Genomic DNA, 20,722 nt, shown 5'->3' with positions numbered 1-20,722 from the left:
TTTTGAAAAGTGTGCTGTTACTGCCCCATAACTTACATGGGGTTGACCAAACTTGCAGAAACATGTTTATTTCTGCTGAAAAACACGTTTTGACACTTTCTGCACACTGGGGTTAAGAGCTGAGTGTGTGGGCTCTTCTGAGCCTTGCTGTTACATGGGGATTCAGTTGTCTGAAAAAACGCGTTTATTTCGGGCTGAAAAACACGTTTTGAAAAGTGTGCATTTACTGCCCCACAACTTTCATGGGGTTGACCAAACTTGCAGAAACATGTTTATTTCTGCTGAAAAACACGTTCTGACACTTTCTGCACAATGGGGTTAAGATCTGAGTGTGTGGGCTCTTCTGAGCCTTGCTGTTACATGGGGATTCAGTTGTCTGAAAAAACGCGTTTATTTCGGGCTGAAAAACAAGTTTTGAAAAGTGTGCATTTACTGCCCCATAACTTACATGGGGTTGACCAAACTTGCAGAAACATGTTTATTTCTGCTGAAAAACACATTTTGACACTTTCTGCACACTGGGGTTAAGAGTTGAGTGTGTGGGCTCTTCTGAGCCTTGATGTTACATGGGGATTCAGTTGTCTGAAAAAACGCGTTTATTTCGGGCTGAAAAACACGTTTTGAAAAGTGTGCATTTACTGCCCCATAACTTACATGGGGTTGACCAAACTTGCAGAAACGTTTATTTCTGCTGAAAAACACGTTTTGACACTTTCTGCACACTGGGGTTAAGAGCTGAGTGTGTGGGCTCTTCTGAGCTTTGCTGTTACATGGGGATTCAGTTGTCTGAAAAAACGCGTTTATTTCGGGCTGAAAAACACGTTTTGAAAAGTGTGCATTTACTGCCCCATAACTTACATGGGGTTGACCAAACTTGCAGAAACATGTTTATTTCTGCTGAAAAACACGTTTTGACACTTTCTGCACACTGGGGTTAAGAGCTGAGTGTGTGGGCTCTTCTGAGCCTTGCTGTTACATGGAGATTCAGTTGTCTGAAAAAACGCGTTTATTTCGGGCTGAAAAACACGTTTTGAAAAGTGTGCATTTACTGCCCCATAACTTACATGGGGTTGACCAAACTTGCAGAAACATGTTTATTTCTGCTGAAAAACACATTTTGACACTTTCTGCACACTGGGGTTAAGAGCTGAGTGTGTGGGCTCTTCTGAGCCTTGATGTTACATGGGGATTCAGTTGTCTGAAAAAACGCGTTTATTTCGGGCTGAAAAACACGTTTTGAAAAGTGTGCATTTACTGCCCCATAACTTACATGGGGTTGACCAAACTTGCAGAAACATGTTTATTTCTGCTGAAAAACACGTTTTGACACTTTCTGCACACTGGGGTTAAGAGCTGAGTGTGTGGGCTCTTCTGAGCCTTGCTGTTACATGGAGATTCAGTTGTCTAAAAAAACGCGTTTATTTCGGGCTGAAAAACACGTTTTGAAAAGTGTGCATTTACTGCCCCATAACTTACATGGGGTTGACCAAACTTGCAGAAACATGTTTATTTCTGCTGAAAAACACGTTCTGACACTTTCTGCACACTGGGGTTAAGATCTGAGTGTGTGGGCTCTTCTGAGCCTTGCTGTTACATGGGGATTCAGTTGTCTGAAAAAACGCGTTTATTTCGGGCTGAAAAACACGTTTTGAAAAGTGTGCATTTACTGACCCATAACTTACATGGGGTTGACCAAACTTGCAGAAACATATTTATTTCTGCTGAAAAACACGTTTTGACACTTTCTGCACACTGGGGTTAAGATCTGAGTGTGTGGGCTCTTCTGAGCCTTGATGTTACATGGGGATTCAGTTGTCTGAAAAAACGCGTTTATTTCGGGCTGAAAAACACGTTTTGAAAAGTGTGCATTTACTGCCCCATAACTTACATGGGGTTGACCAAACTTGCAGAAACATGTTTATTTCTGCTGAAAAACACATTTTGACACTTTCTGCACACTGGGGTTAAGAGCTGAGTGTGTGGGCTCTTCTGAGCCTTGATGTTACATGGGGATTCAGTTGTCTGAAAAAACGCGTTTATTTCGGCTGAAAAACACGTTTTGAAAAGTGTGCATTTACTGCCCCATAACTTACATGGGGTTGACCAAACTTGCAGAAACATGTTTATTTCTGCTGAAAAACACGTTTTGACACTTTCTGCACACTGGGGTTAAGAGCTGAGTGTGTGGGCTCTTCTGAGCTTTGCTGTTACATGGGGATTCAGTTGTCTGAAAAAACGCGTTTATTTCGGGCTGAAAAACACGTTTTGAAAAGTGTGCATTTACTGCCCCATAACTTACATGGGGTTGACCAAACTTGCAGAAACATGTTTATTTCTGCTGAAAAACACGTTTTGACACTTTCTGCACACTGGGGTTAAGAGCTGAGTGTGTGGGCTCTTCTGAGCCTTGCTGTTACATGGAGATTCAGTTGTCTGAAAAAACGCGTTTATTTCGTGCTGAAAAACACGTTTTGAAAAGTGTGCATTTACTGCCCTATAACTTACATGGGGTTGACCAAACTTGCAGAAACATGTTTATTTCTGCTGAAAAACACATTTTGACACTTTCTGCACACTGGGGTTAAGAGCAGTGTGTGGGCTCTTCTGAGCCTTGATGTTACATGGGGATTCAGTTGTCTGAAAAAACGCGTTTATTTCGGGCTGAAAAACACGTTTTGAAAAGTGTGCATTTACTGCCCCATAACTTACATGGGGTTGACCAAACTTGCAGAAACATGTTTATTTCTGCTGAAAAACACGTTTTGACACTTTCTGCACACTGGGGTTAAGAGCTGAGTGTGTGGGCTCTTCTGAGCCTTGCTGTTACATGGAGATTCAGTTGTCTAAAAAAACGCGTTTATTTCGGGCTGAAAAACACGTTTTGAAAAGTGTGCATTTACTGCCCCATAACTTACATGGGGTTGACCAAACTTGCAGAAACATGTTTATTTCTGCTGAAAAACACATTTTGACACTTTCTGCACACTGGGGTTAAGAGCTGAGTGTGTGGGCTCTTCTGAGCCTTGATGTTACATGGGGATTCAGTTGTCTGAAAAAACGCGTTTATTTCGGGCTGAAAAACACGTTTTGAAAAGTGTGCTTTTACTGCCCCATAACTTACATGGGGTTGACCAAACTTGCAGATACATGTTTATTTCTGCTGAAAAACACGTTTTGACACTTTCTGCACACTGGGGTTAAGAGCTGAGTGTGTGGGCTCTTCTGAGCCTTGATGTTACATGGGGATTCAGTTGTCTGAAAAAACGCGTTTATTTCGGGCTGAAAAACACGTTTTGAAAAGTGTGCATTTACTGCCCCATAACTTACATGGGGTTGACCAAACTTGCAGAAACATGTTTATTTCTGCTGAAAAACACGTTTTGACACTTTCTGCACACTGGGGTTAAGATCTGAGTGTGTGGGCTCTTCTGAGCCTTGATGTTACATGGGAATTCAGTTGTCTGAAAAAACGCGTTTATTTCGGGCTGAAAAACACGTTTTGAAAAGTGTGCATTTACTGCCCCATAACTTACATGGGGTTGACCAAACTTGCAGAAACATGTTTATTTCTGCTGAAAAACACGTTCTGACACTTTCTGCACACTGGGGTTAAGATCTGAGTGTGTGGGCTCTTCTGAGCCTTGCTGTTACATGGGGATTCAGTTGTCTGAAAAAACGCGTTTATTTCGGGCTGAAAAACACGTTTTGAAAAGTGTGCATTTACTGCCCCATAACTTACATGGGGTTGACCAAACTTGCAGAAACATGTTTATTTCTGCTGAAAAACACGTTCTGACACTTTCTGCACACTGGGGTTAAGATCTGAGTGTGTGGGCTCTTCTGAGCCTTGCTGTTACATGGGGATTCAGTTGTCTGAAAAAACGCGTTTATTTCGGGCTGAAAAACACGTTTTGAAAAGTGTGCATTTACTGACCCATAACTTACATGGGGTTGACCAAACTTGCAGAAACATATTTATTTCTGCTGAAAAACACGTTTTGACACTTTCTGCACACTGGGGTTAAGATCTGAGTGTGTGGGCTCTTCTGAGCCTTGATGTTACATGGGGATTCAGTTGTCTGAAAAAACGCGTTTATTTCGGGCTGAAAAACACGTTTTGAAAAGTGTGCATTTACTGCCCCATAACTTACATGGGGTTGACCAAACTTGCAGAAACATGTTTATTTCTGCTGAAAAACACATTTTGACACTTTCTGCACACTGGGGTTAAGAGCTGAGTGTGTGGGCTCTTCTGAGCCTTGATGTTACATGGGGATTCAGTTGTCTGAAAAAACGCGTTTATTTCGGCTGAAAAACACGTTTTGAAAAGTGTGCATTTACTGCCCCATAACTTACATGGGGTTGACCAAACTTGCAGAAACATGTTTATTTCTGCTGAAAAACACGTTTTGACACTTTCTGCACACTGGGGTTAAGAGCTGAGTGTGTGGGCTCTTCTGAGCTTTGCTGTTACATGGGGATTCAGTTGTCTGAAAAAACGCGTTTATTTCGGGCTGAAAAACACGTTTTGAAAAGTGTGCATTTACTGCCCCATAACTTACATGGGGTTGACCAAACTTGCAGAAACATGTTTATTTCTGCTGAAAAACACGTTTTGACACTTTCTGCACACTGGGGTTAAGAGCTGAGTGTGTGGGCTCTTCTGAGCCTTGCTGTTACATGGAGATTCAGTTGTCTGAAAAAACGCGTTTATTTCGGGCTGAAAAACACGTTTTGAAAAGTGTGCATTTACTGCCCTATAACTTACATGGGGTTGACCAAACTTGCAGAAACATGTTTATTTCTGCTGAAAAACACATTTTGACACTTTCTGCACACTGGGGTTAAGAGCAGTGTGTGGGCTCTTCTGAGCCTTGATGTTACATGGGGATTCAGTTGTCTGAAAAAACGCGTTTATTTCGGGCTGAAAAACACGTTTTGAAAAGTGTGCATTTACTGCCCCATAACTTACATGGGGTTGACCAAACTTGCAGAAACATGTTTATTTCTGCTGAAAAACACGTTTTGACACTTTCTGCACACTGGGGTTAAGAGCTGAGTGTGTGGGCTCTTCTGAGCCTTGCTGTTACATGGAGATTCAGTTGTCTAAAAAAACGCGTTTATTTCGGGCTGAAAAACACGTTTTGAAAAGTGTGCATTTACTGCCCCATAACTTACATGGGGTTGACCAAACTTGCAGAAACATGTTTATTTCTGCTGAAAAACACATTTTGACACTTTCTGCACACTGGGGTTAAGAGCTGAGTGTGTGGGCTCTTCTGAGCCTTGATGTTACATGGGGATTCAGTTGTCTGAAAAAACGCGTTTATTTCGGGCTGAAAAACACGTTTTGAAAAGTGTGCTGTTACTGCCCCATAACTTACATGGGGTTGACCAAACTTGCAGATACATGTTTATTTCTGCTGAAAAACACGTTTTGACACTTTCTGCACACTGGGGTTAAGAGCTGAGTGTGTGGGCTCTTCTGAGCCTTGATGTTACATGGGGATTCAGTTGTCTGAAAAAACGCGTTTATTTCGGGCTGAAAAACACGTTTTGAAAAGTGTGCATTTACTGCCCCATAACTTACATGGGGTTGACCAAACTTGCAGAAACATGTTTATTTCTGCTGAAAAACACGTTTTGACACTTTCTGCACACTGGGGTTAAGATCTGAGTGTGTGGGCTCTTCTGAGCCTTGATGTTACATGGGAATTCAGTTGTCTGAAAAAACGCGTTTATTTCGGGCTGAAAAACACGTTTTGAAAAGTGTGCATTTACTGCCCCATAACTTACATGGGGTTGACCAAACTTGCAGAAACATGTTTATTTCTGCTGAAAAACACGTTCTGACACTTTCTGCACACTGGGGTTAAGATCTGAGTGTGTGGGCTCTTCTGAGCCTTGCTGTTACATGGGGATTCAGTTGTCTGAAAAAACGCGTTTATTTCGGGCTGAAAAACACGTTTTGAAAAGTGTGCATTTACTGACCCATAACTTACATGGGGTTGACCAAACTTGCAGAAACATGTTTATTTCTGCTGAAAAACACGTTCTGACACTTTCTGCACACTGGGGTTAAGATCTGAGTGTGTGGGCTCTTCTGAGCCTTGCTGTTACATGGGGATTCAGTTGTCTGAAAAAACGCGTTTATTTCGGGCTGAAAAACACGTTTTGAAAAGTGTGCATTTACTGACCCATAACTTACATGGGGTTGACCAAACTTGCAGAAACATGTTTATTTCTGCTGAAAAACACGTTTTGACACTTTCTGCACACTGGGGTTAAGAGCTGAGTGTGTGGGCTCTTCTGAGCCTTGATGTTACATGGGGATTCAGTTGTCTGAAAAAACGCGTTTATTTCGGCTGAAAAACACGTTTTGAAAAGTGTGCATTTACTGCCCCATAACTTACATGGGGTTGACCAAACTTGCAGAAACATGTTAATTTCTGCTGAAAAACACGTTCTGACACTTTCTGCACACTGGGGTTAAGATCTGAGTGTGTGGGCTCTTCTGAGCCTTGCTGTTACATGGGGATTCAGTTGTCTGAAAAAACGCGTTTATTTCGGGCTGAAAAACACGTTTTGAAAAGTGTGCATTTACTGACCCATAACTTACATGGGGTTGACCAAACTTGCAGAAACATGTTTATTTCTGCTGAAAAACACGTTTTGACACTTTCTGCACACTGGGGTTAAGAGCTGAGTGTGTGGGCTCTTCTGAGCCTTGATGTTACATGGGGATTCAGTTGTCTGAAAAAACGCGTTTATTTCGGGCTGAAAAACACGTTTTGAAAAGTGTGCATTTACTGCCCCATAACTTACATGGGGTTGACCAAACTTGCAGAAACATGTTTATTTCTGCAGAAAAACACGTTCTGACACTTTCTGCACAATGGGGTTAAGATCTGAGTGTGTGGGCTCTTCTGAGCCTTGCTGTTACATGGGGATTCAGTTGTCTGAAAAAACGCGTTTATTTCGGGCTGAAAAACACGTTTTGAAAAGTGTGCATTTACTGCCCCATAACTTACATGGGGTTGACCAAACTTGCAGAAACATGTTTATTTCTGCTGAAAAACACATTTTGACACTTTCTGCACACTGGGGTTAAGAGCTGAGTGTGTGGGCTCTTCTGAGCCTTGATGTTACATGGGGATTCAGTTGTCTGAAAAAACGCGTTTATTTCGGGCTGAAAAACACGTTTTGAAAAGTGTGCATTTACTGCCCCATATCTTACATGGGGTTGACCAAACTTGCAGAAACATGTTTATTTCTGCTGAAAAACATGTTCTGACACTTTCTGCACACTGGGGTTAAGATCTGAGTGTGTGGGCTCTTCTGAGCCTTGCTGTTACATGGGGATTCAGTTGTCTGAAAAAACGCGTTTATTTCGGGCTGAAAAACACGTTTTGAAAAGTGTGCATTTACTGACCCATAACTTACATGGGGTTGACCAAACTTGCAGAAACATGTTTATTTCTGCTGAAAAACACGTTTTGACACTTTCTGCACACTAGGGTTAAGAGCTGAGTGTGTGGGCTCTTCTGAGCCTTGATGTTACATGGGGATTCAGTTGTCTGAAAAAACGCGTTTATTTCGGGCTGAAAAACACGTTTTGAAAAGTGTGCTGTTACTGCCCCATAACTTACATGGGGTTGACCAACCTTGCAGAAACATGTTTATTTCTGCTGAAAAACACGTTTTGACACTTTCTGCACACTGGGGTTAAGAGCTGAGTGTGTGGGCTCTTCTGAGCCTTGCTGTTACATGGGGATTCAGTTGTCTGAAAAAACGCGTTTATTTCGGGCTGAAAAACACGTTTTGAAAAGTGTGCATTTACTGCCCCACAACTTTCATGGGGTTGACCAAACTTGCAGAAACATGTTTATTTCTGCAGAAAAACACATTCTGACACTTTCTGCACAATGGGGTTAAGATCTGAGTGTGTGGGCTCTTCTGAGCCTTGCTGTTACATGGGGATTCAGTTGTCTGAAAAAACGCGTTTATTTCGGGCTGAAAAACACGTTTTGAAAAGTGTGCATTTACTGCCCCATAACTTACATGGGGTTGACCAAACTTGCAGAAACATGTTTATTTCTGCTGAAAAACACATTTTGACACTTTCTGCACACTGGGGTTAAGAGCTGAGTGTGTGGGCTCTTCTGAGCCTTGATGTTACATGGGGATTCAGTTGTCTGAAAAAACGCGTTTATTTCGGGCTGAAAAACACGTTTTGAAAAGTGTGCATTTACTGCCCCATAACTTACATGGGGTTGACCAAACTTGCAGAAACATGTTTATTTCTGCTGAAAAACACGTTTTGACACTTTCTGCACACTAGGGTTAAGAGCTGAGTGTGTGGGCTCTTCTGAGCCTTGCTGTTACATGGGGATTCAGTTGTCTGAAAAAACGCGTTTATTTCGGGCTGAAAAACACGTTTTGAAAAGTGTGCATTTACTGCCCCATAACTTACATGGGGTTGACCAAACTTGCAGAAACATGTTTATTTCTGCTGAAAAACACGTTCTGACACTTTCTGCACACTGGGGTTAAGATCTGAGTGTGTGGGCTCTTCTGAGCCTTGCTGTTACATGGGGATTCAGTTGTCTGAAAAAACGCGTTTATTTCGGGCTGAAAAACACGTTTTGAAAAGTGTGCATTTACTGACCCATAACTTACATGGGGTTGACCAAACTTGCAGAAACATATTTATTTCTGCTGAAAAACACGTTTTGACACTTTCTGCACACTGGGGTTAAGATCTGAGTGTGTGGGCTCTTCTGAGCCTTGATGTTACATGGGGATTCAGTTGTCTGAAAAAACGCGTTTATTTCGGGCTGAAAAACACGTTTTGAAAAGTGTGCATTTACTGCCCCATAACTTACATGGGGTTGACCAAACTTGCAGAAACATGTTTATTTCTGCTGAAAAACACATTTTGACACTTTCTGCACACTGGGGTTAAGAGCTGAGTGTGTGGGCTCTTCTGAGCCTTGATGTTACATGGGGATTCAGTTGTCTGAAAAAACGCGTTTATTTCGGCTGAAAAACACGTTTTGAAAAGTGTGCATTTACTGCCCCATAACTTACATGGGGTTGACCAAACTTGCAGAAACATGTTTATTTCTGCTGAAAAACACGTTTTGACACTTTCTGCACACTGGGGTTAAGAGCTGAGTGTGTGGGCTCTTCTGAGCTTTGCTGTTACATGGGGATTCAGTTGTCTGAAAAAACGCGTTTATTTCGGGCTGAAAAACACGTTTTGAAAAGTGTGCATTTACTGCCCCATAACTTACATGGGGTTGACCAAACTTGCAGAAACATGTTTATTTCTGCTGAAAAACACGTTTTGACACTTTCTGCACACTGGGGTTAAGAGCTGAGTGTGTGGGCTCTTCTGAGCCTTGCTGTTACATGGAGATTCAGTTGTCTGAAAAAACGCGTTTATTTCGGGCTGAAAAACACGTTTTGAAAAGTGTGCATTTACTGCCCTATAACTTACATGGGGTTGACCAAACTTGCAGAAACATGTTTATTTCTGCTGAAAAACACATTTTGACACTTTCTGCACACTGGGGTTAAGAGCAGTGTGTGGGCTCTTCTGAGCCTTGATGTTACATGGGGATTCAGTTGTCTGAAAAAACGCGTTTATTTCGGGCTGAAAAACACGTTTTGAAAAGTGTGCATTTACTGCCCCATAACTTACATGGGGTTGACCAAACTTGCAGAAACATGTTTATTTCTGCTGAAAAACACGTTTTGACACTTTCTGCACACTGGGGTTAAGAGCTGAGTGTGTGGGCTCTTCTGAGCCTTGCTGTTACATGGAGATTCAGTTGTCTAAAAAAACGCGTTTATTTCGGGCTGAAAAACACGTTTTGAAAAGTGTGCATTTACTGCCCCATAACTTACATGGGGTTGACCAAACTTGCAGAAACATGTTTATTTCTGCTGAAAAACACATTTTGACACTTTCTGCACACTGGGGTTAAGAGCTGAGTGTGTGGGCTCTTCTGAGCCTTGATGTTACATGGGGATTCAGTTGTCTGAAAAAACGCGTTTATTTCGGGCTGAAAAACACGTTTTGAAAAGTGTGCTGTTACTGCCCCATAACTTACATGGGGTTGACCAAACTTGCAGATACATGTTTATTTCTGCTGAAAAACACGTTTTGACACTTTCTGCACACTGGGGTTAAGAGCTGAGTGTGTGGGCTCTTCTGAGCCTTGATGTTACATGGGGATTCAGTTGTCTGAAAAAACGCGTTTATTTCGGGCTGAAAAACACGTTTTGAAAAGTGTGCATTTACTGCCCCATAACTTACATGGGGTTGACCAAACTTGCAGAAACATGTTTATTTCTGCTGAAAAACACGTTTTGACACTTTCTGCACACTGGGGTTAAGATCTGAGTGTGTGGGCTCTTCTGAGCCTTGATGTTACATGGGAATTCAGTTGTCTGAAAAAACGCGTTTATTTCGGGCTGAAAAACACGTTTTGAAAAGTGTGCATTTACTGCCCCATAACTTACATGGGGTTGACCAAACTTGCAGAAACATGTTTATTTCTGCTGAAAAACACGTTCTGACACTTTCTGCACACTGGGGTTAAGATCTGAGTGTGTGGGCTCTTCTGAGCCTTGCTGTTACATGGGGATTCAGTTGTCTGAAAAAACGCGTTTATTTCGGGCTGAAAAACACGTTTTGAAAAGTGTGCATTTACTGACCCATAACTTACATGGGGTTGACCAAACTTGCAGAAACATGTTTATTTCTGCTGAAAAACACGTTCTGACACTTTCTGCACACTGGGGTTAAGATCTGAGTGTGTGGGCTCTTCTGAGCCTTGCTGTTACATGGGGATTCAGTTGTCTGAAAAAACGCGTTTATTTCGGGCTGAAAAACACGTTTTGAAAAGTGTGCATTTACTGACCCATAACTTACATGGGGTTGACCAAACTTGCAGAAACATGTTTATTTCTGCTGAAAAACACGTTTTGACACTTTCTGCACACTGGGGTTAAGAGCTGAGTGTGTGGGCTCTTCTGAGCCTTGATGTTACATGGGGATTCAGTTGTCTGAAAAAACGCGTTTATTTCGGCTGAAAAACACGTTTTGAAAAGTGTGCATTTACTGCCCCATAACTTACATGGGGTTGACCAAACTTGCAGAAACATGTTAATTTCTGCTGAAAAACACGTTCTGACACTTTCTGCACACTGGGGTTAAGATCTGAGTGTGTGGGCTCTTCTGAGCCTTGCTGTTACATGGGGATTCAGTTGTCTGAAAAAACGCGTTTATTTCGGGCTGAAAAACACGTTTTGAAAAGTGTGCATTTACTGACCCATAACTTACATGGGGTTGACCAAACTTGCAGAAACATGTTTATTTCTGCTGAAAAACACGTTTTGACACTTTCTGCACACTGGGGTTAAGAGCTGAGTGTGTGGGCTCTTCTGAGCCTTGATGTTACATGGGGATTCAGTTGTCTGAAAAAACGCGTTTATTTCGGGCTGAAAAACACGTTTTGAAAAGTGTGCATTTACTGCCCCATAACTTACATGGGGTTGACCAAACTTGCAGAAACATGTTTATTTCTGCAGAAAAACACGTTCTGACACTTTCTGCACAATGGGGTTAAGATCTGAGTGTGTGGGCTCTTCTGAGCCTTGCTGTTACATGGGGATTCAGTTGTCTGAAAAAACGCGTTTATTTCGGGCTGAAAAACACGTTTTGAAAAGTGTGCATTTACTGCCCCATAACTTACATGGGGTTGACCAAACTTGCAGAAACATGTTTATTTCTGCTGAAAAACACATTTTGACACTTTCTGCACACTGGGGTTAAGAGCTGAGTGTGTGGGCTCTTCTGAGCCTTGATGTTACATGGGGATTCAGTTGTCTGAAAAAACGCGTTTATTTCGGGCTGAAAAACACGTTTTGAAAAGTGTGCATTTACTGCCCCATATCTTACATGGGGTTGACCAAACTTGCAGAAACATGTTTATTTCTGCTGAAAAACATGTTCTGACACTTTCTGCACACTGGGGTTAAGATCTGAGTGTGTGGGCTCTTCTGAGCCTTGCTGTTACATGGGGATTCAGTTGTCTGAAAAAACGCGTTTATTTCGGGCTGAAAAACACGTTTTGAAAAGTGTGCATTTACTGACCCATAACTTACATGGGGTTGACCAAACTTGCAGAAACATGTTTATTTCTGCTGAAAAACACGTTTTGACACTTTCTGCACACTAGGGTTAAGAGCTGAGTGTGTGGGCTCTTCTGAGCCTTGATGTTACATGGGGATTCAGTTGTCTGAAAAAACGCGTTTATTTCGGGCTGAAAAACACGTTTTGAAAAGTGTGCTGTTACTGCCCCATAACTTACATGGGGTTGACCAACCTTGCAGAAACATGTTTATTTCTGCTGAAAAACACGTTTTGACACTTTCTGCACACTGGGGTTAAGAGCTGAGTGTGTGGGCTCTTCTGAGCCTTGCTGTTACATGGGGATTCAGTTGTCTGAAAAAACGCGTTTATTTCGGGCTGAAAAACACGTTTTGAAAAGTGTGCATTTACTGCCCCACAACTTTCATGGGGTTGACCAAACTTGCAGAAACATGTTTATTTCTGCAGAAAAACACATTCTGACACTTTCTGCACAATGGGGTTAAGATCTGAGTGTGTGGGCTCTTCTGAGCCTTGCTGTTACATGGGGATTCAGTTGTCTGAAAAAACGCGTTTATTTCGGGCTGAAAAACACGTTTTGAAAAGTGTGCATTTACTGCCCCATAACTTACATGGGGTTGACCAAACTTGCAGAAACATGTTTATTTCTGCTGAAAAACACATTTTGACACTTTCTGCACACTGGGGTTAAGAGCTGAGTGTGTGGGCTCTTCTGAGCCTTGATGTTACATGGGGATTCAGTTGTCTGAAAAAACGCGTTTATTTCGGGCTGAAAAACACGTTTTGAAAAGTGTGCATTTACTGCCCCATAACTTACATGGGGTTGACCAAACTTGCAGAAACATGTTTATTTCTGCTGAAAAACACGTTTTGACACTTTCTGCACACTAGGGTTAAGAGCTGAGTGTGTGGGCTCTTCTGAGCCTTGATGTTACATGGGGATTCAGTTGTCTGAAAAAACGCGTTTATTTCGGGCTGAAAAACACGTTTTGAAAAGTGTGCTGTTACTGCCCCATAACTTACATGGGGTTGACCAAACTTGCAGAAACATGTTTATTTCTGCTGAAAAACACGTTTTGACACTTTCTGCACACTGGGGTTAAGAGCTGAGTGTGTGGGCTCTTCTGAGCCTTGCTGTTACATGGGGATTCAGTTGTCTGAAAAAACGCGTTTATTTCGGGCTGAAAAACACGTTTTGAAAAGTGTGCATTTACTGCCCCATAACTTTCATGGGGTTGACCAAACTTGCAGAAACATGTTTATTTCTGCTGAAAAACACGTTTTGACACTTTCTGCACACTGGGGTTAAGAGCTGAGTGTGTGGGCTCTTCTGAGCCTTGATGTTACATGGGGATTCAGTTGTCTGAAAAAACGCGTTTATTTCGGGCTGAAAAACACGTTTTGAAAAGTGTGCATTTACTGCCCCATAACTTACATGGGGTTGACCAAACTTGCAGAAACATGTTTATTTCTGCTGAAAAACACATTTTGACACTTTCTGCACACTGGGGTTAAGAGCTGAGTGTGTGGGCTCTTCTGAGCCTTGATGTTACATGGGGATTCAGTTGTCTGAAAAAACGCGTTTATTTCGGGCTGAAAAACACGTTTTGAAAAGTGTGCATTTACTGCCCCATAACTTACATGGGGTTGACCAAACTTGCAGAAACATGTTTATTTCTGCTGAAAAACACGTTTTGACACTTTCTGCACACTGGGGTTAAGAGCTGAGTGTGTGGGCTCTTCTGAGCTTTGCTGTTACATGGGGATTCAGTTGTCTGAAAAAACGCGTTTATTTCGGGCTGAAAAACACGTTTTGAAAAGTGTGCATTTACTGCCCCATAACTTACATGGGGTTGACCAAACTTGCAGAAACATGTTTATTTCTGCTGAAAAACACGTTTTGACACTTTCTGCACACTGGGGTTAAGAGCTGAGTGTGTGGGCTCTTCTGAGCCTTGCTGTTACATGGAGATTCAGTTGTCTGAAAAAACGCGTTTATTTCGGGCTGAAAAACACGTTTTGAAAAGTGTGCATTTACTGCCCCATAACTTACATGGGGTTGACCAAACTTGCAGAAACATGTTTATTTCTGCTGAAAAACACATTTTGACACTTTCTGCACACTGGGGTTAAGAGCTGAGTGGGTGGGCTCTTCTGAGCCTTGATGTTACACGGGGATTCAGTTGTCTGAAAAAACGCGTTTATTTCGGGCTGAAAAACACGTTTTGAAAAGTGTGCATTTACTGCCCCATAACTTACATGGGGTTGACCAAACTTGCAGAAACATGTTTATTTCTGCTGAAAAACACGTTCTGACACTTTCTGCACTCTGGGGTTAAGATCTGAGTGTGTGGGCTCCTCTGAGCCTTGCTGTTACATGGGGATTCAGTTGTCTGAAAAAACGCGTTTATTTCGGGCTGAAAAACACGTTTTGAAAAGTGTGCATTTACTGACCCATAACTTACATGGGGTTGACCAAACTTGCAGAAACATGTTTATTTCTGCTGAAAAACACGTTTTGACACTTTCTGCACACTGGGGTTAAGAGCTGAGTGTGTGGGCTCTTCTGAGCCTTGATGTTACATGGGGATTCAGTTGTCTGAAAAAACGCGTTTATTTCGGGCTGAAAAACACGTTTTGAAAAGTGTGCATTTACTGCCCCATAACTTACATGGGGTTGACCAAACTTGCAGAAACATGTTTATTTCTGCTGAAAAACACGTTCTGACACTTTCTGCACACTGGGGTTAAGATCTGAGTGTGTGGGCTCTTCTGAGCCTTGCTGTTACATGGGGATTCAGTTGTCTGAAAAAACGCGTTTATTTCGGGCTGAAAAACACGTTTTGAAAAGTGTGCATTTACTGCCCCATAACTTACATGGGGTTGACCAAACTTGCAGAAACATGTTTATTTCTGCTGAAAAACACATTTTGACACTTTCTGCACACTGGGGTTAAGAGCTGAGTGTGTGGGCTCTTCTGAGCCTTGATGTTACATGGGGATTCAGTTGTCTGAAAAAACGCGTTTATTTCGGGCTGAAAAACACGTTTTGAAAAGTGTGCATTTACTGCCCCATAACTTACATGGGGTTGACCAAACTTGCAGAAACATGTTTATTTCTGCTGAAAAACACGTTTTGACACTTTCTGCACACTGGGGTTAAGAGCTGAGTGTGTGGGCTCTTCTGAGCCTTGCTGTTACATGGAGATTCAGTTGTCTAAAAAAACGCGTTTATTTCGGGCTGAAAAACACGTTTTGAAAAGTGTGCATTTACTGCCCCATAACTTACATGGGGTTGACCAAACTTGCAGAAACATGTTTATTTCTGCTGAAAAACACGTTCTGACACTTTCTGCACACTGGGGTTAAGATCTGAGTGTGTGGGCTCTTCTGAGCCTTGCTGTTACATGGGGATTCAGTTGTCTGAAAAAACGCGTTTATTTCGGGCTGAAAAACACGTTTTGAAAAGTGTGCATTTACTGACCCATAACTTACATGGGGTTGACCAAACTTGCAGAAACATATTTATTTCTGCTGAAAAACACGTTTTGACACTTTCTGCACACTGGGGTTAAGATCTGAGTGTGTGGGCTCTTCTGAGCCTTGATGTTACATGGGGATTCAGTTGTCTGAAAAAACGCGTTTATTTCGGGCTGAAAAACACGTTTTGAAAAGTGTGCATTTACTGCCCCATAACTTACATGGGGTTGACCAAACTTGCAGAAACATGTTTATTTCTGCTGAAAAACACATTTTGACACTTTCTGCACACTGGGGTTAAGAGCTGAGTGTGTGGGCTCTTCTGAGCCTTGATGTTACATGGGGATTCAGTTGTCTGAAAAAACGCGTTTATTTCGGCTGAAAAACACGTTTTGAAAAGTGTGCATTTACTGCCCCATAACTTACATGGGGTTGACCAAACTTGCAGAAACATGTTTATTTCTGCTGAAAAACACGTTTTGACACTTTCTGCACACTGGGGTTAAGAGCTGAGTGTGTGGGCTCTTCTGAGCTTTGCTGTTACATGGGGATTCAGTTGTCTGAAAAAACGCGTTTATTTCGGGCTGAAAAACACGTTTTGAAAAGTGTGCATTTACTGCCCCATAACTTACATGGGGTTGACCAAACTTGCAGAAACATGTTTATTTCTGCTGAAAAACACGTTTTGACACTTTCTGCACACTGGGGTTAAGAGCTGAGTGTGTGGGCTCTTCTGAGCCTTGCTGTTACATGGAGATTCAGTTGTCTGAAAAAACGCGTTTATTTCGGGCTGAAAAACACGTTTTGAAAAGTGTGCATTTACTGCCCTATAACTTACATGGGGTTGACCAAACTTGCAGAAACATGTTTATTTCTGCTGAAAAACACATTTTGACACTTTCTGCACACTGGGGTTAAGAGCAGTGTGTGGGCTCTTCTGAGCCTTGATGTTACATGGGGATTCAGTTGTCTGAAAAAACGCGTTTATTTCGGGCTGAAAAACACGTTTTGAAAAGTGTGCATTTACTGCCCCATAACTTACATGGGGTTGACCAAACTTGCAGAAACATGTTTATTTCTGCTGAAAAACACGTTTTGACACTTTCTGCACACTGGGGTTAAGAGCTGAGTGTGTGGGCTCTTCTGAGCCTTGCTGTTACATGGAGATTCAGTTGTCTAAAAAAACGCGTTTATTTCGGGCTGAAAAACACGTTTTGAAAAGTGTGCATTTACTGCCCCATAACTTACATGGGGTTGACCAAACTTGCAGAAACATGTTTATTTCTGCTGAAAAACACATTTTGACACTTTCTGCACACTGGGGTTAAGAGCTGAGTGTGTGGGCTCTTCTGAGCCTTGATGTTACATGGGGATTCAGTTGTCTGAAAAAACGCGTTTATTTCGGGCTGAAAAACACGTTTTGAAAAGTGTGCTTTTACTGCCCCATAACTTACATGGGGTTGACCAAACTTGCAGATACATGTTTATTTCTGCTGAAAAACACGTTTTGACACTTTCTGCACACTGGGGTTAAGAGCTGAGTGTGTGGGCTCTTCTGAGCCTTGATGTTACATGGGGATTCAGTTGTCTGAAAAAACGCGTTTATTTCGGGCTGAAAAACACGTTTTGAAAAGTGTGCATTTACTGCCCCATAACTTACATGGGGTTGACCAAACTTGCAGAAACATGTTTATTTCTGCTGAAAAACACGTTTTGACACTTTCTGCACACTGGGGTTAAGATCTGAGTGTGTGGGCTCTTCTGAGCCTTGATGTTACATGGGAATTCAGTTGTCTGAAAAAACGCGTTTATTTCGGGCTGAAAAACACGTTTTGAAAAGTGTGCATTTACTGCCCCATAACTTACATGGGGTTGACCAAACTTGCAGAAACATGTTTATTTCTGCTGAAAAACACGTTCTGACACTTTCTGCACACTGGGGTTAAGATCTGAGTGTGTGGGCTCTTCTGAGCCTTGCTGTTACATGGGGATTCAGTTGTCTGAAAAAACGCGTTTATTTCGGGCTGAAAAACACGTTTTGAAAAGTGTGCATTTACTGCCCCATAACTTACATGGGGTTGACCAAACTTGCAGAAACATGTTTATTTCTGCTGAAAAACACGTTCTGACACTTTCTGCACACTGGGGTTAAGATCTGAGTGTGTGGGCTCTTCTGAGCCTTGCTGTTACATGGGGATTCAGTTGTCTGAAAAAACGCGTTTATTTCGGGCTGAAAAACACGTTTTGAAAAGTGTGCATTTACTGACCCATAACTTACATGGGGTTGACCAAACTTGCAGAAACATATTTATTTCTGCTGAAAAACACGTTTTGACACTTTCTGCACACTGGGGTTAAGATCTGAGTGTGTGGGCTCTTCTGAGCCTTGATGTTACATGGGGATTCAGTTGTCTGAAAAAACGCGTTTATTTCGGGCTGAAAAACACGTTTTGAAAAGTGTGCATTTACTGCCCCATAACTTACATGGGGTTGACCAAACTTGCAGAAACATGTTTATTTCTGCTGAAAAACACATTTTGACACTTTCTGCACACTGGGGTTAAGAGCTGAGTGTGTGGGCTCTTCTGAGCTTTGCTGTTACATGGGGATTCAGTTGTCTGAAAAAACGCGTTTATTTCGGGCTGAAAAACACGTTTTGAAAAGTGTGCATTTACTGCCCCATAACTTACATGGGGTTGACCAAACTTGCAGAAACATGTTTATTTCTGCTGAAAAACACGTTTTGACACTTTCTGCACACTGGGGTTAAGAGCTGAGTGTGTGGGCTCTTCTGAGCCTTGCTGTTACATGGAGATTCAGTTGTCTGAAAAAACGCGTTTATTTCGGGCTGAAAAACACGTTTTGAAAAGTGTGCATTTACTGCCCTATAACTTACATGGGGTTGACCAAACTTGCAGAAACATGTTTATTTCTGCTGAAAAACACATTTTGACACTTTCTGCACACTGGGGTTAAGAGCAGTGTGTGGGCTCTTCTGAGCCTTGATGTTACATGGGGATTCAGTTGTCTGAAAAAACGCGTTTATTTCGGGCTGAAAAACACGTTTTGAAAAGTGTGCATTTACTGCCCCATAACTTACATGGGGTTGACCAAACTTGCAGAAACATGTTTATTTCTGCTGAAAAACACGTTTTGACACTTTCTGCACACTGGGGTTAAGAGCTGAGTGTGTGGGCTCTTCTGAGCCTTGCTGTTACATGGAGATTCAGTTGTCTAAAAAAACGCGTTTATTTCGGGCTGAAAAACACGTTTTGAAAAGTGTGCATTTACTGCCCCATAACTTACATGGGGTTGACCAAACTTGCAGAAACATGTTTATTTCTGCTGAAAAACACATTTTGACACTTTCTGCACACTGGGGTTAAGAGCTGAGTGTGTGGGCTCTTCTGAGCCTTGATGTTACATGGGGATTCAGTTGTCTGAAAAAACGCGTTTATTTCGGGCTGAAAAACACGTTTTGAAAAGTGTGCTGTTACTGCCCCATAACTTACATGGGGTTGACCAAACTTGCAGATACATGTTTATTTCTGCTGAAAAACACGTTTTGACACTTTCTGCACACTGGGGTTAAGAGCTGAGTGTGTGGGCTCTTCTGAGCCTTGATGTTACATGGGGATTCAGTTGTCTGAAAAAACGCGTTTATTTCGGGCTGAAAAACACGTTTTGAAAAGTGTGCATTTACTGCCCCATAACTTACATGGGGTTGACCAAACTTGCAGAAACATGTTTATTTCTGCTGAAAAACACGTTTTGACACTTTCTGCACACTGGGGTTAAGATCTGAGTGTGTGGGCTCTTCTGAGCCTTGATGTTACATGGGAATTCAGTTGTCTGAAAAAACGCGTTTATTTCGGGCTGAAAAACACGTTTTGAAAAGTGTGCATTTACTGCCCCATAACTTACATGGGGTTGACCAAACTTGCAGAAACATGTTTATTTCTGCTGAAAAACACGTTCTGACACTTTCTGCACACTGGGGTTAAGATCTGAGTGTGTGGGCTCTTCTGAGCCTTGCTGTTACATGGGGATTCAGTTGTCTGAAAAAACGCGTTTATTTCGGGCTGAAAAACACGTTTTGAAAAGTGTGCATTTACTGACCCATAACTTACATGGGGTTGACCAAACTTGCAGAAACATGTTTATTTCTGCTGAAAAACACGTTCTGACACTTTCTGCACACTGGGGTTAAGATCTGAGTGTGTGGGCTCTTCTGAGCCTTGCTGTTACATGGGGATTCAGTTGTCTGAAAAAACGCGTTTATTTCGGGCTGAAAAACACGTTTTGAAAAGTGTGCATTTACTGACCCATAACTTACATGGGGTTGACCAAACTTGCAGAAACATGTTTATTTCTGCTGAAAAACACGTTTTGACACTTTCTGCACACTGGGGTTAAGAGCTGAGTGTGTGGGCTCTTCTGAGCCTTGATGTTACATGGGGATTCAGTTGTCTGAAAAAACGCGTTTATTTCGGCTGAAAAACACGTTTTGAAAAGTGTGCATTTACTGCCCCATAACTTACATGGGGTTGACCAAACTTGCAGAAACATGTTAATTTCTGCTGAAAAACACGTTCTGACACTATCTGCACACTGGGGTTAAGATCTGAGTGTGTGGGCTCTTCTGAGCCTTGCTGTTACATGGGGATTCAGTTGTCTGAAAAAACGCGTTTATTTCGGGCTGAAAAACACGTTTTGAAAAGTGTGCATTTACTGACCCATAACTTACATGGGGTTGACCAAACTTGCAGAAACATGTTTATTTCTGCTGAAAAACACGTTTTGACACTTTCTGCACACTGGGGTTAAGAGCTGAGTGTGTGGGCTCTTCTGAGCCTTGATGTTACATGGGGATTCAGTTGTCTGAAAAAACGCGTTTATTTCGGGCTGAAAAACACGTTTTGAAAAGTGTGCATTTACTGCCCCATAACTTACATGGGGTTGACCAAACTTGCAGAAACATGTTTATTTCTGCAGAAAAACACGTTCTGACACTTTCTGCACAATGGGGTTAAGATCTGAGTGTGTGGGCTCTTCTGA

This window comes from Lepisosteus platostomus, chromosome 6 (genome assembly GCF_059453375.1).
Source record: "Lepisosteus platostomus isolate fLepPlt1 chromosome 6, fLepPlt1.hap1, whole genome shotgun sequence".
NCBI classification, from domain to species: domain Eukaryota; kingdom Metazoa; phylum Chordata; class Actinopteri; order Semionotiformes; family Lepisosteidae; genus Lepisosteus; species Lepisosteus platostomus.
Note: the sequence above shows the minus strand (reverse complement) of the source record.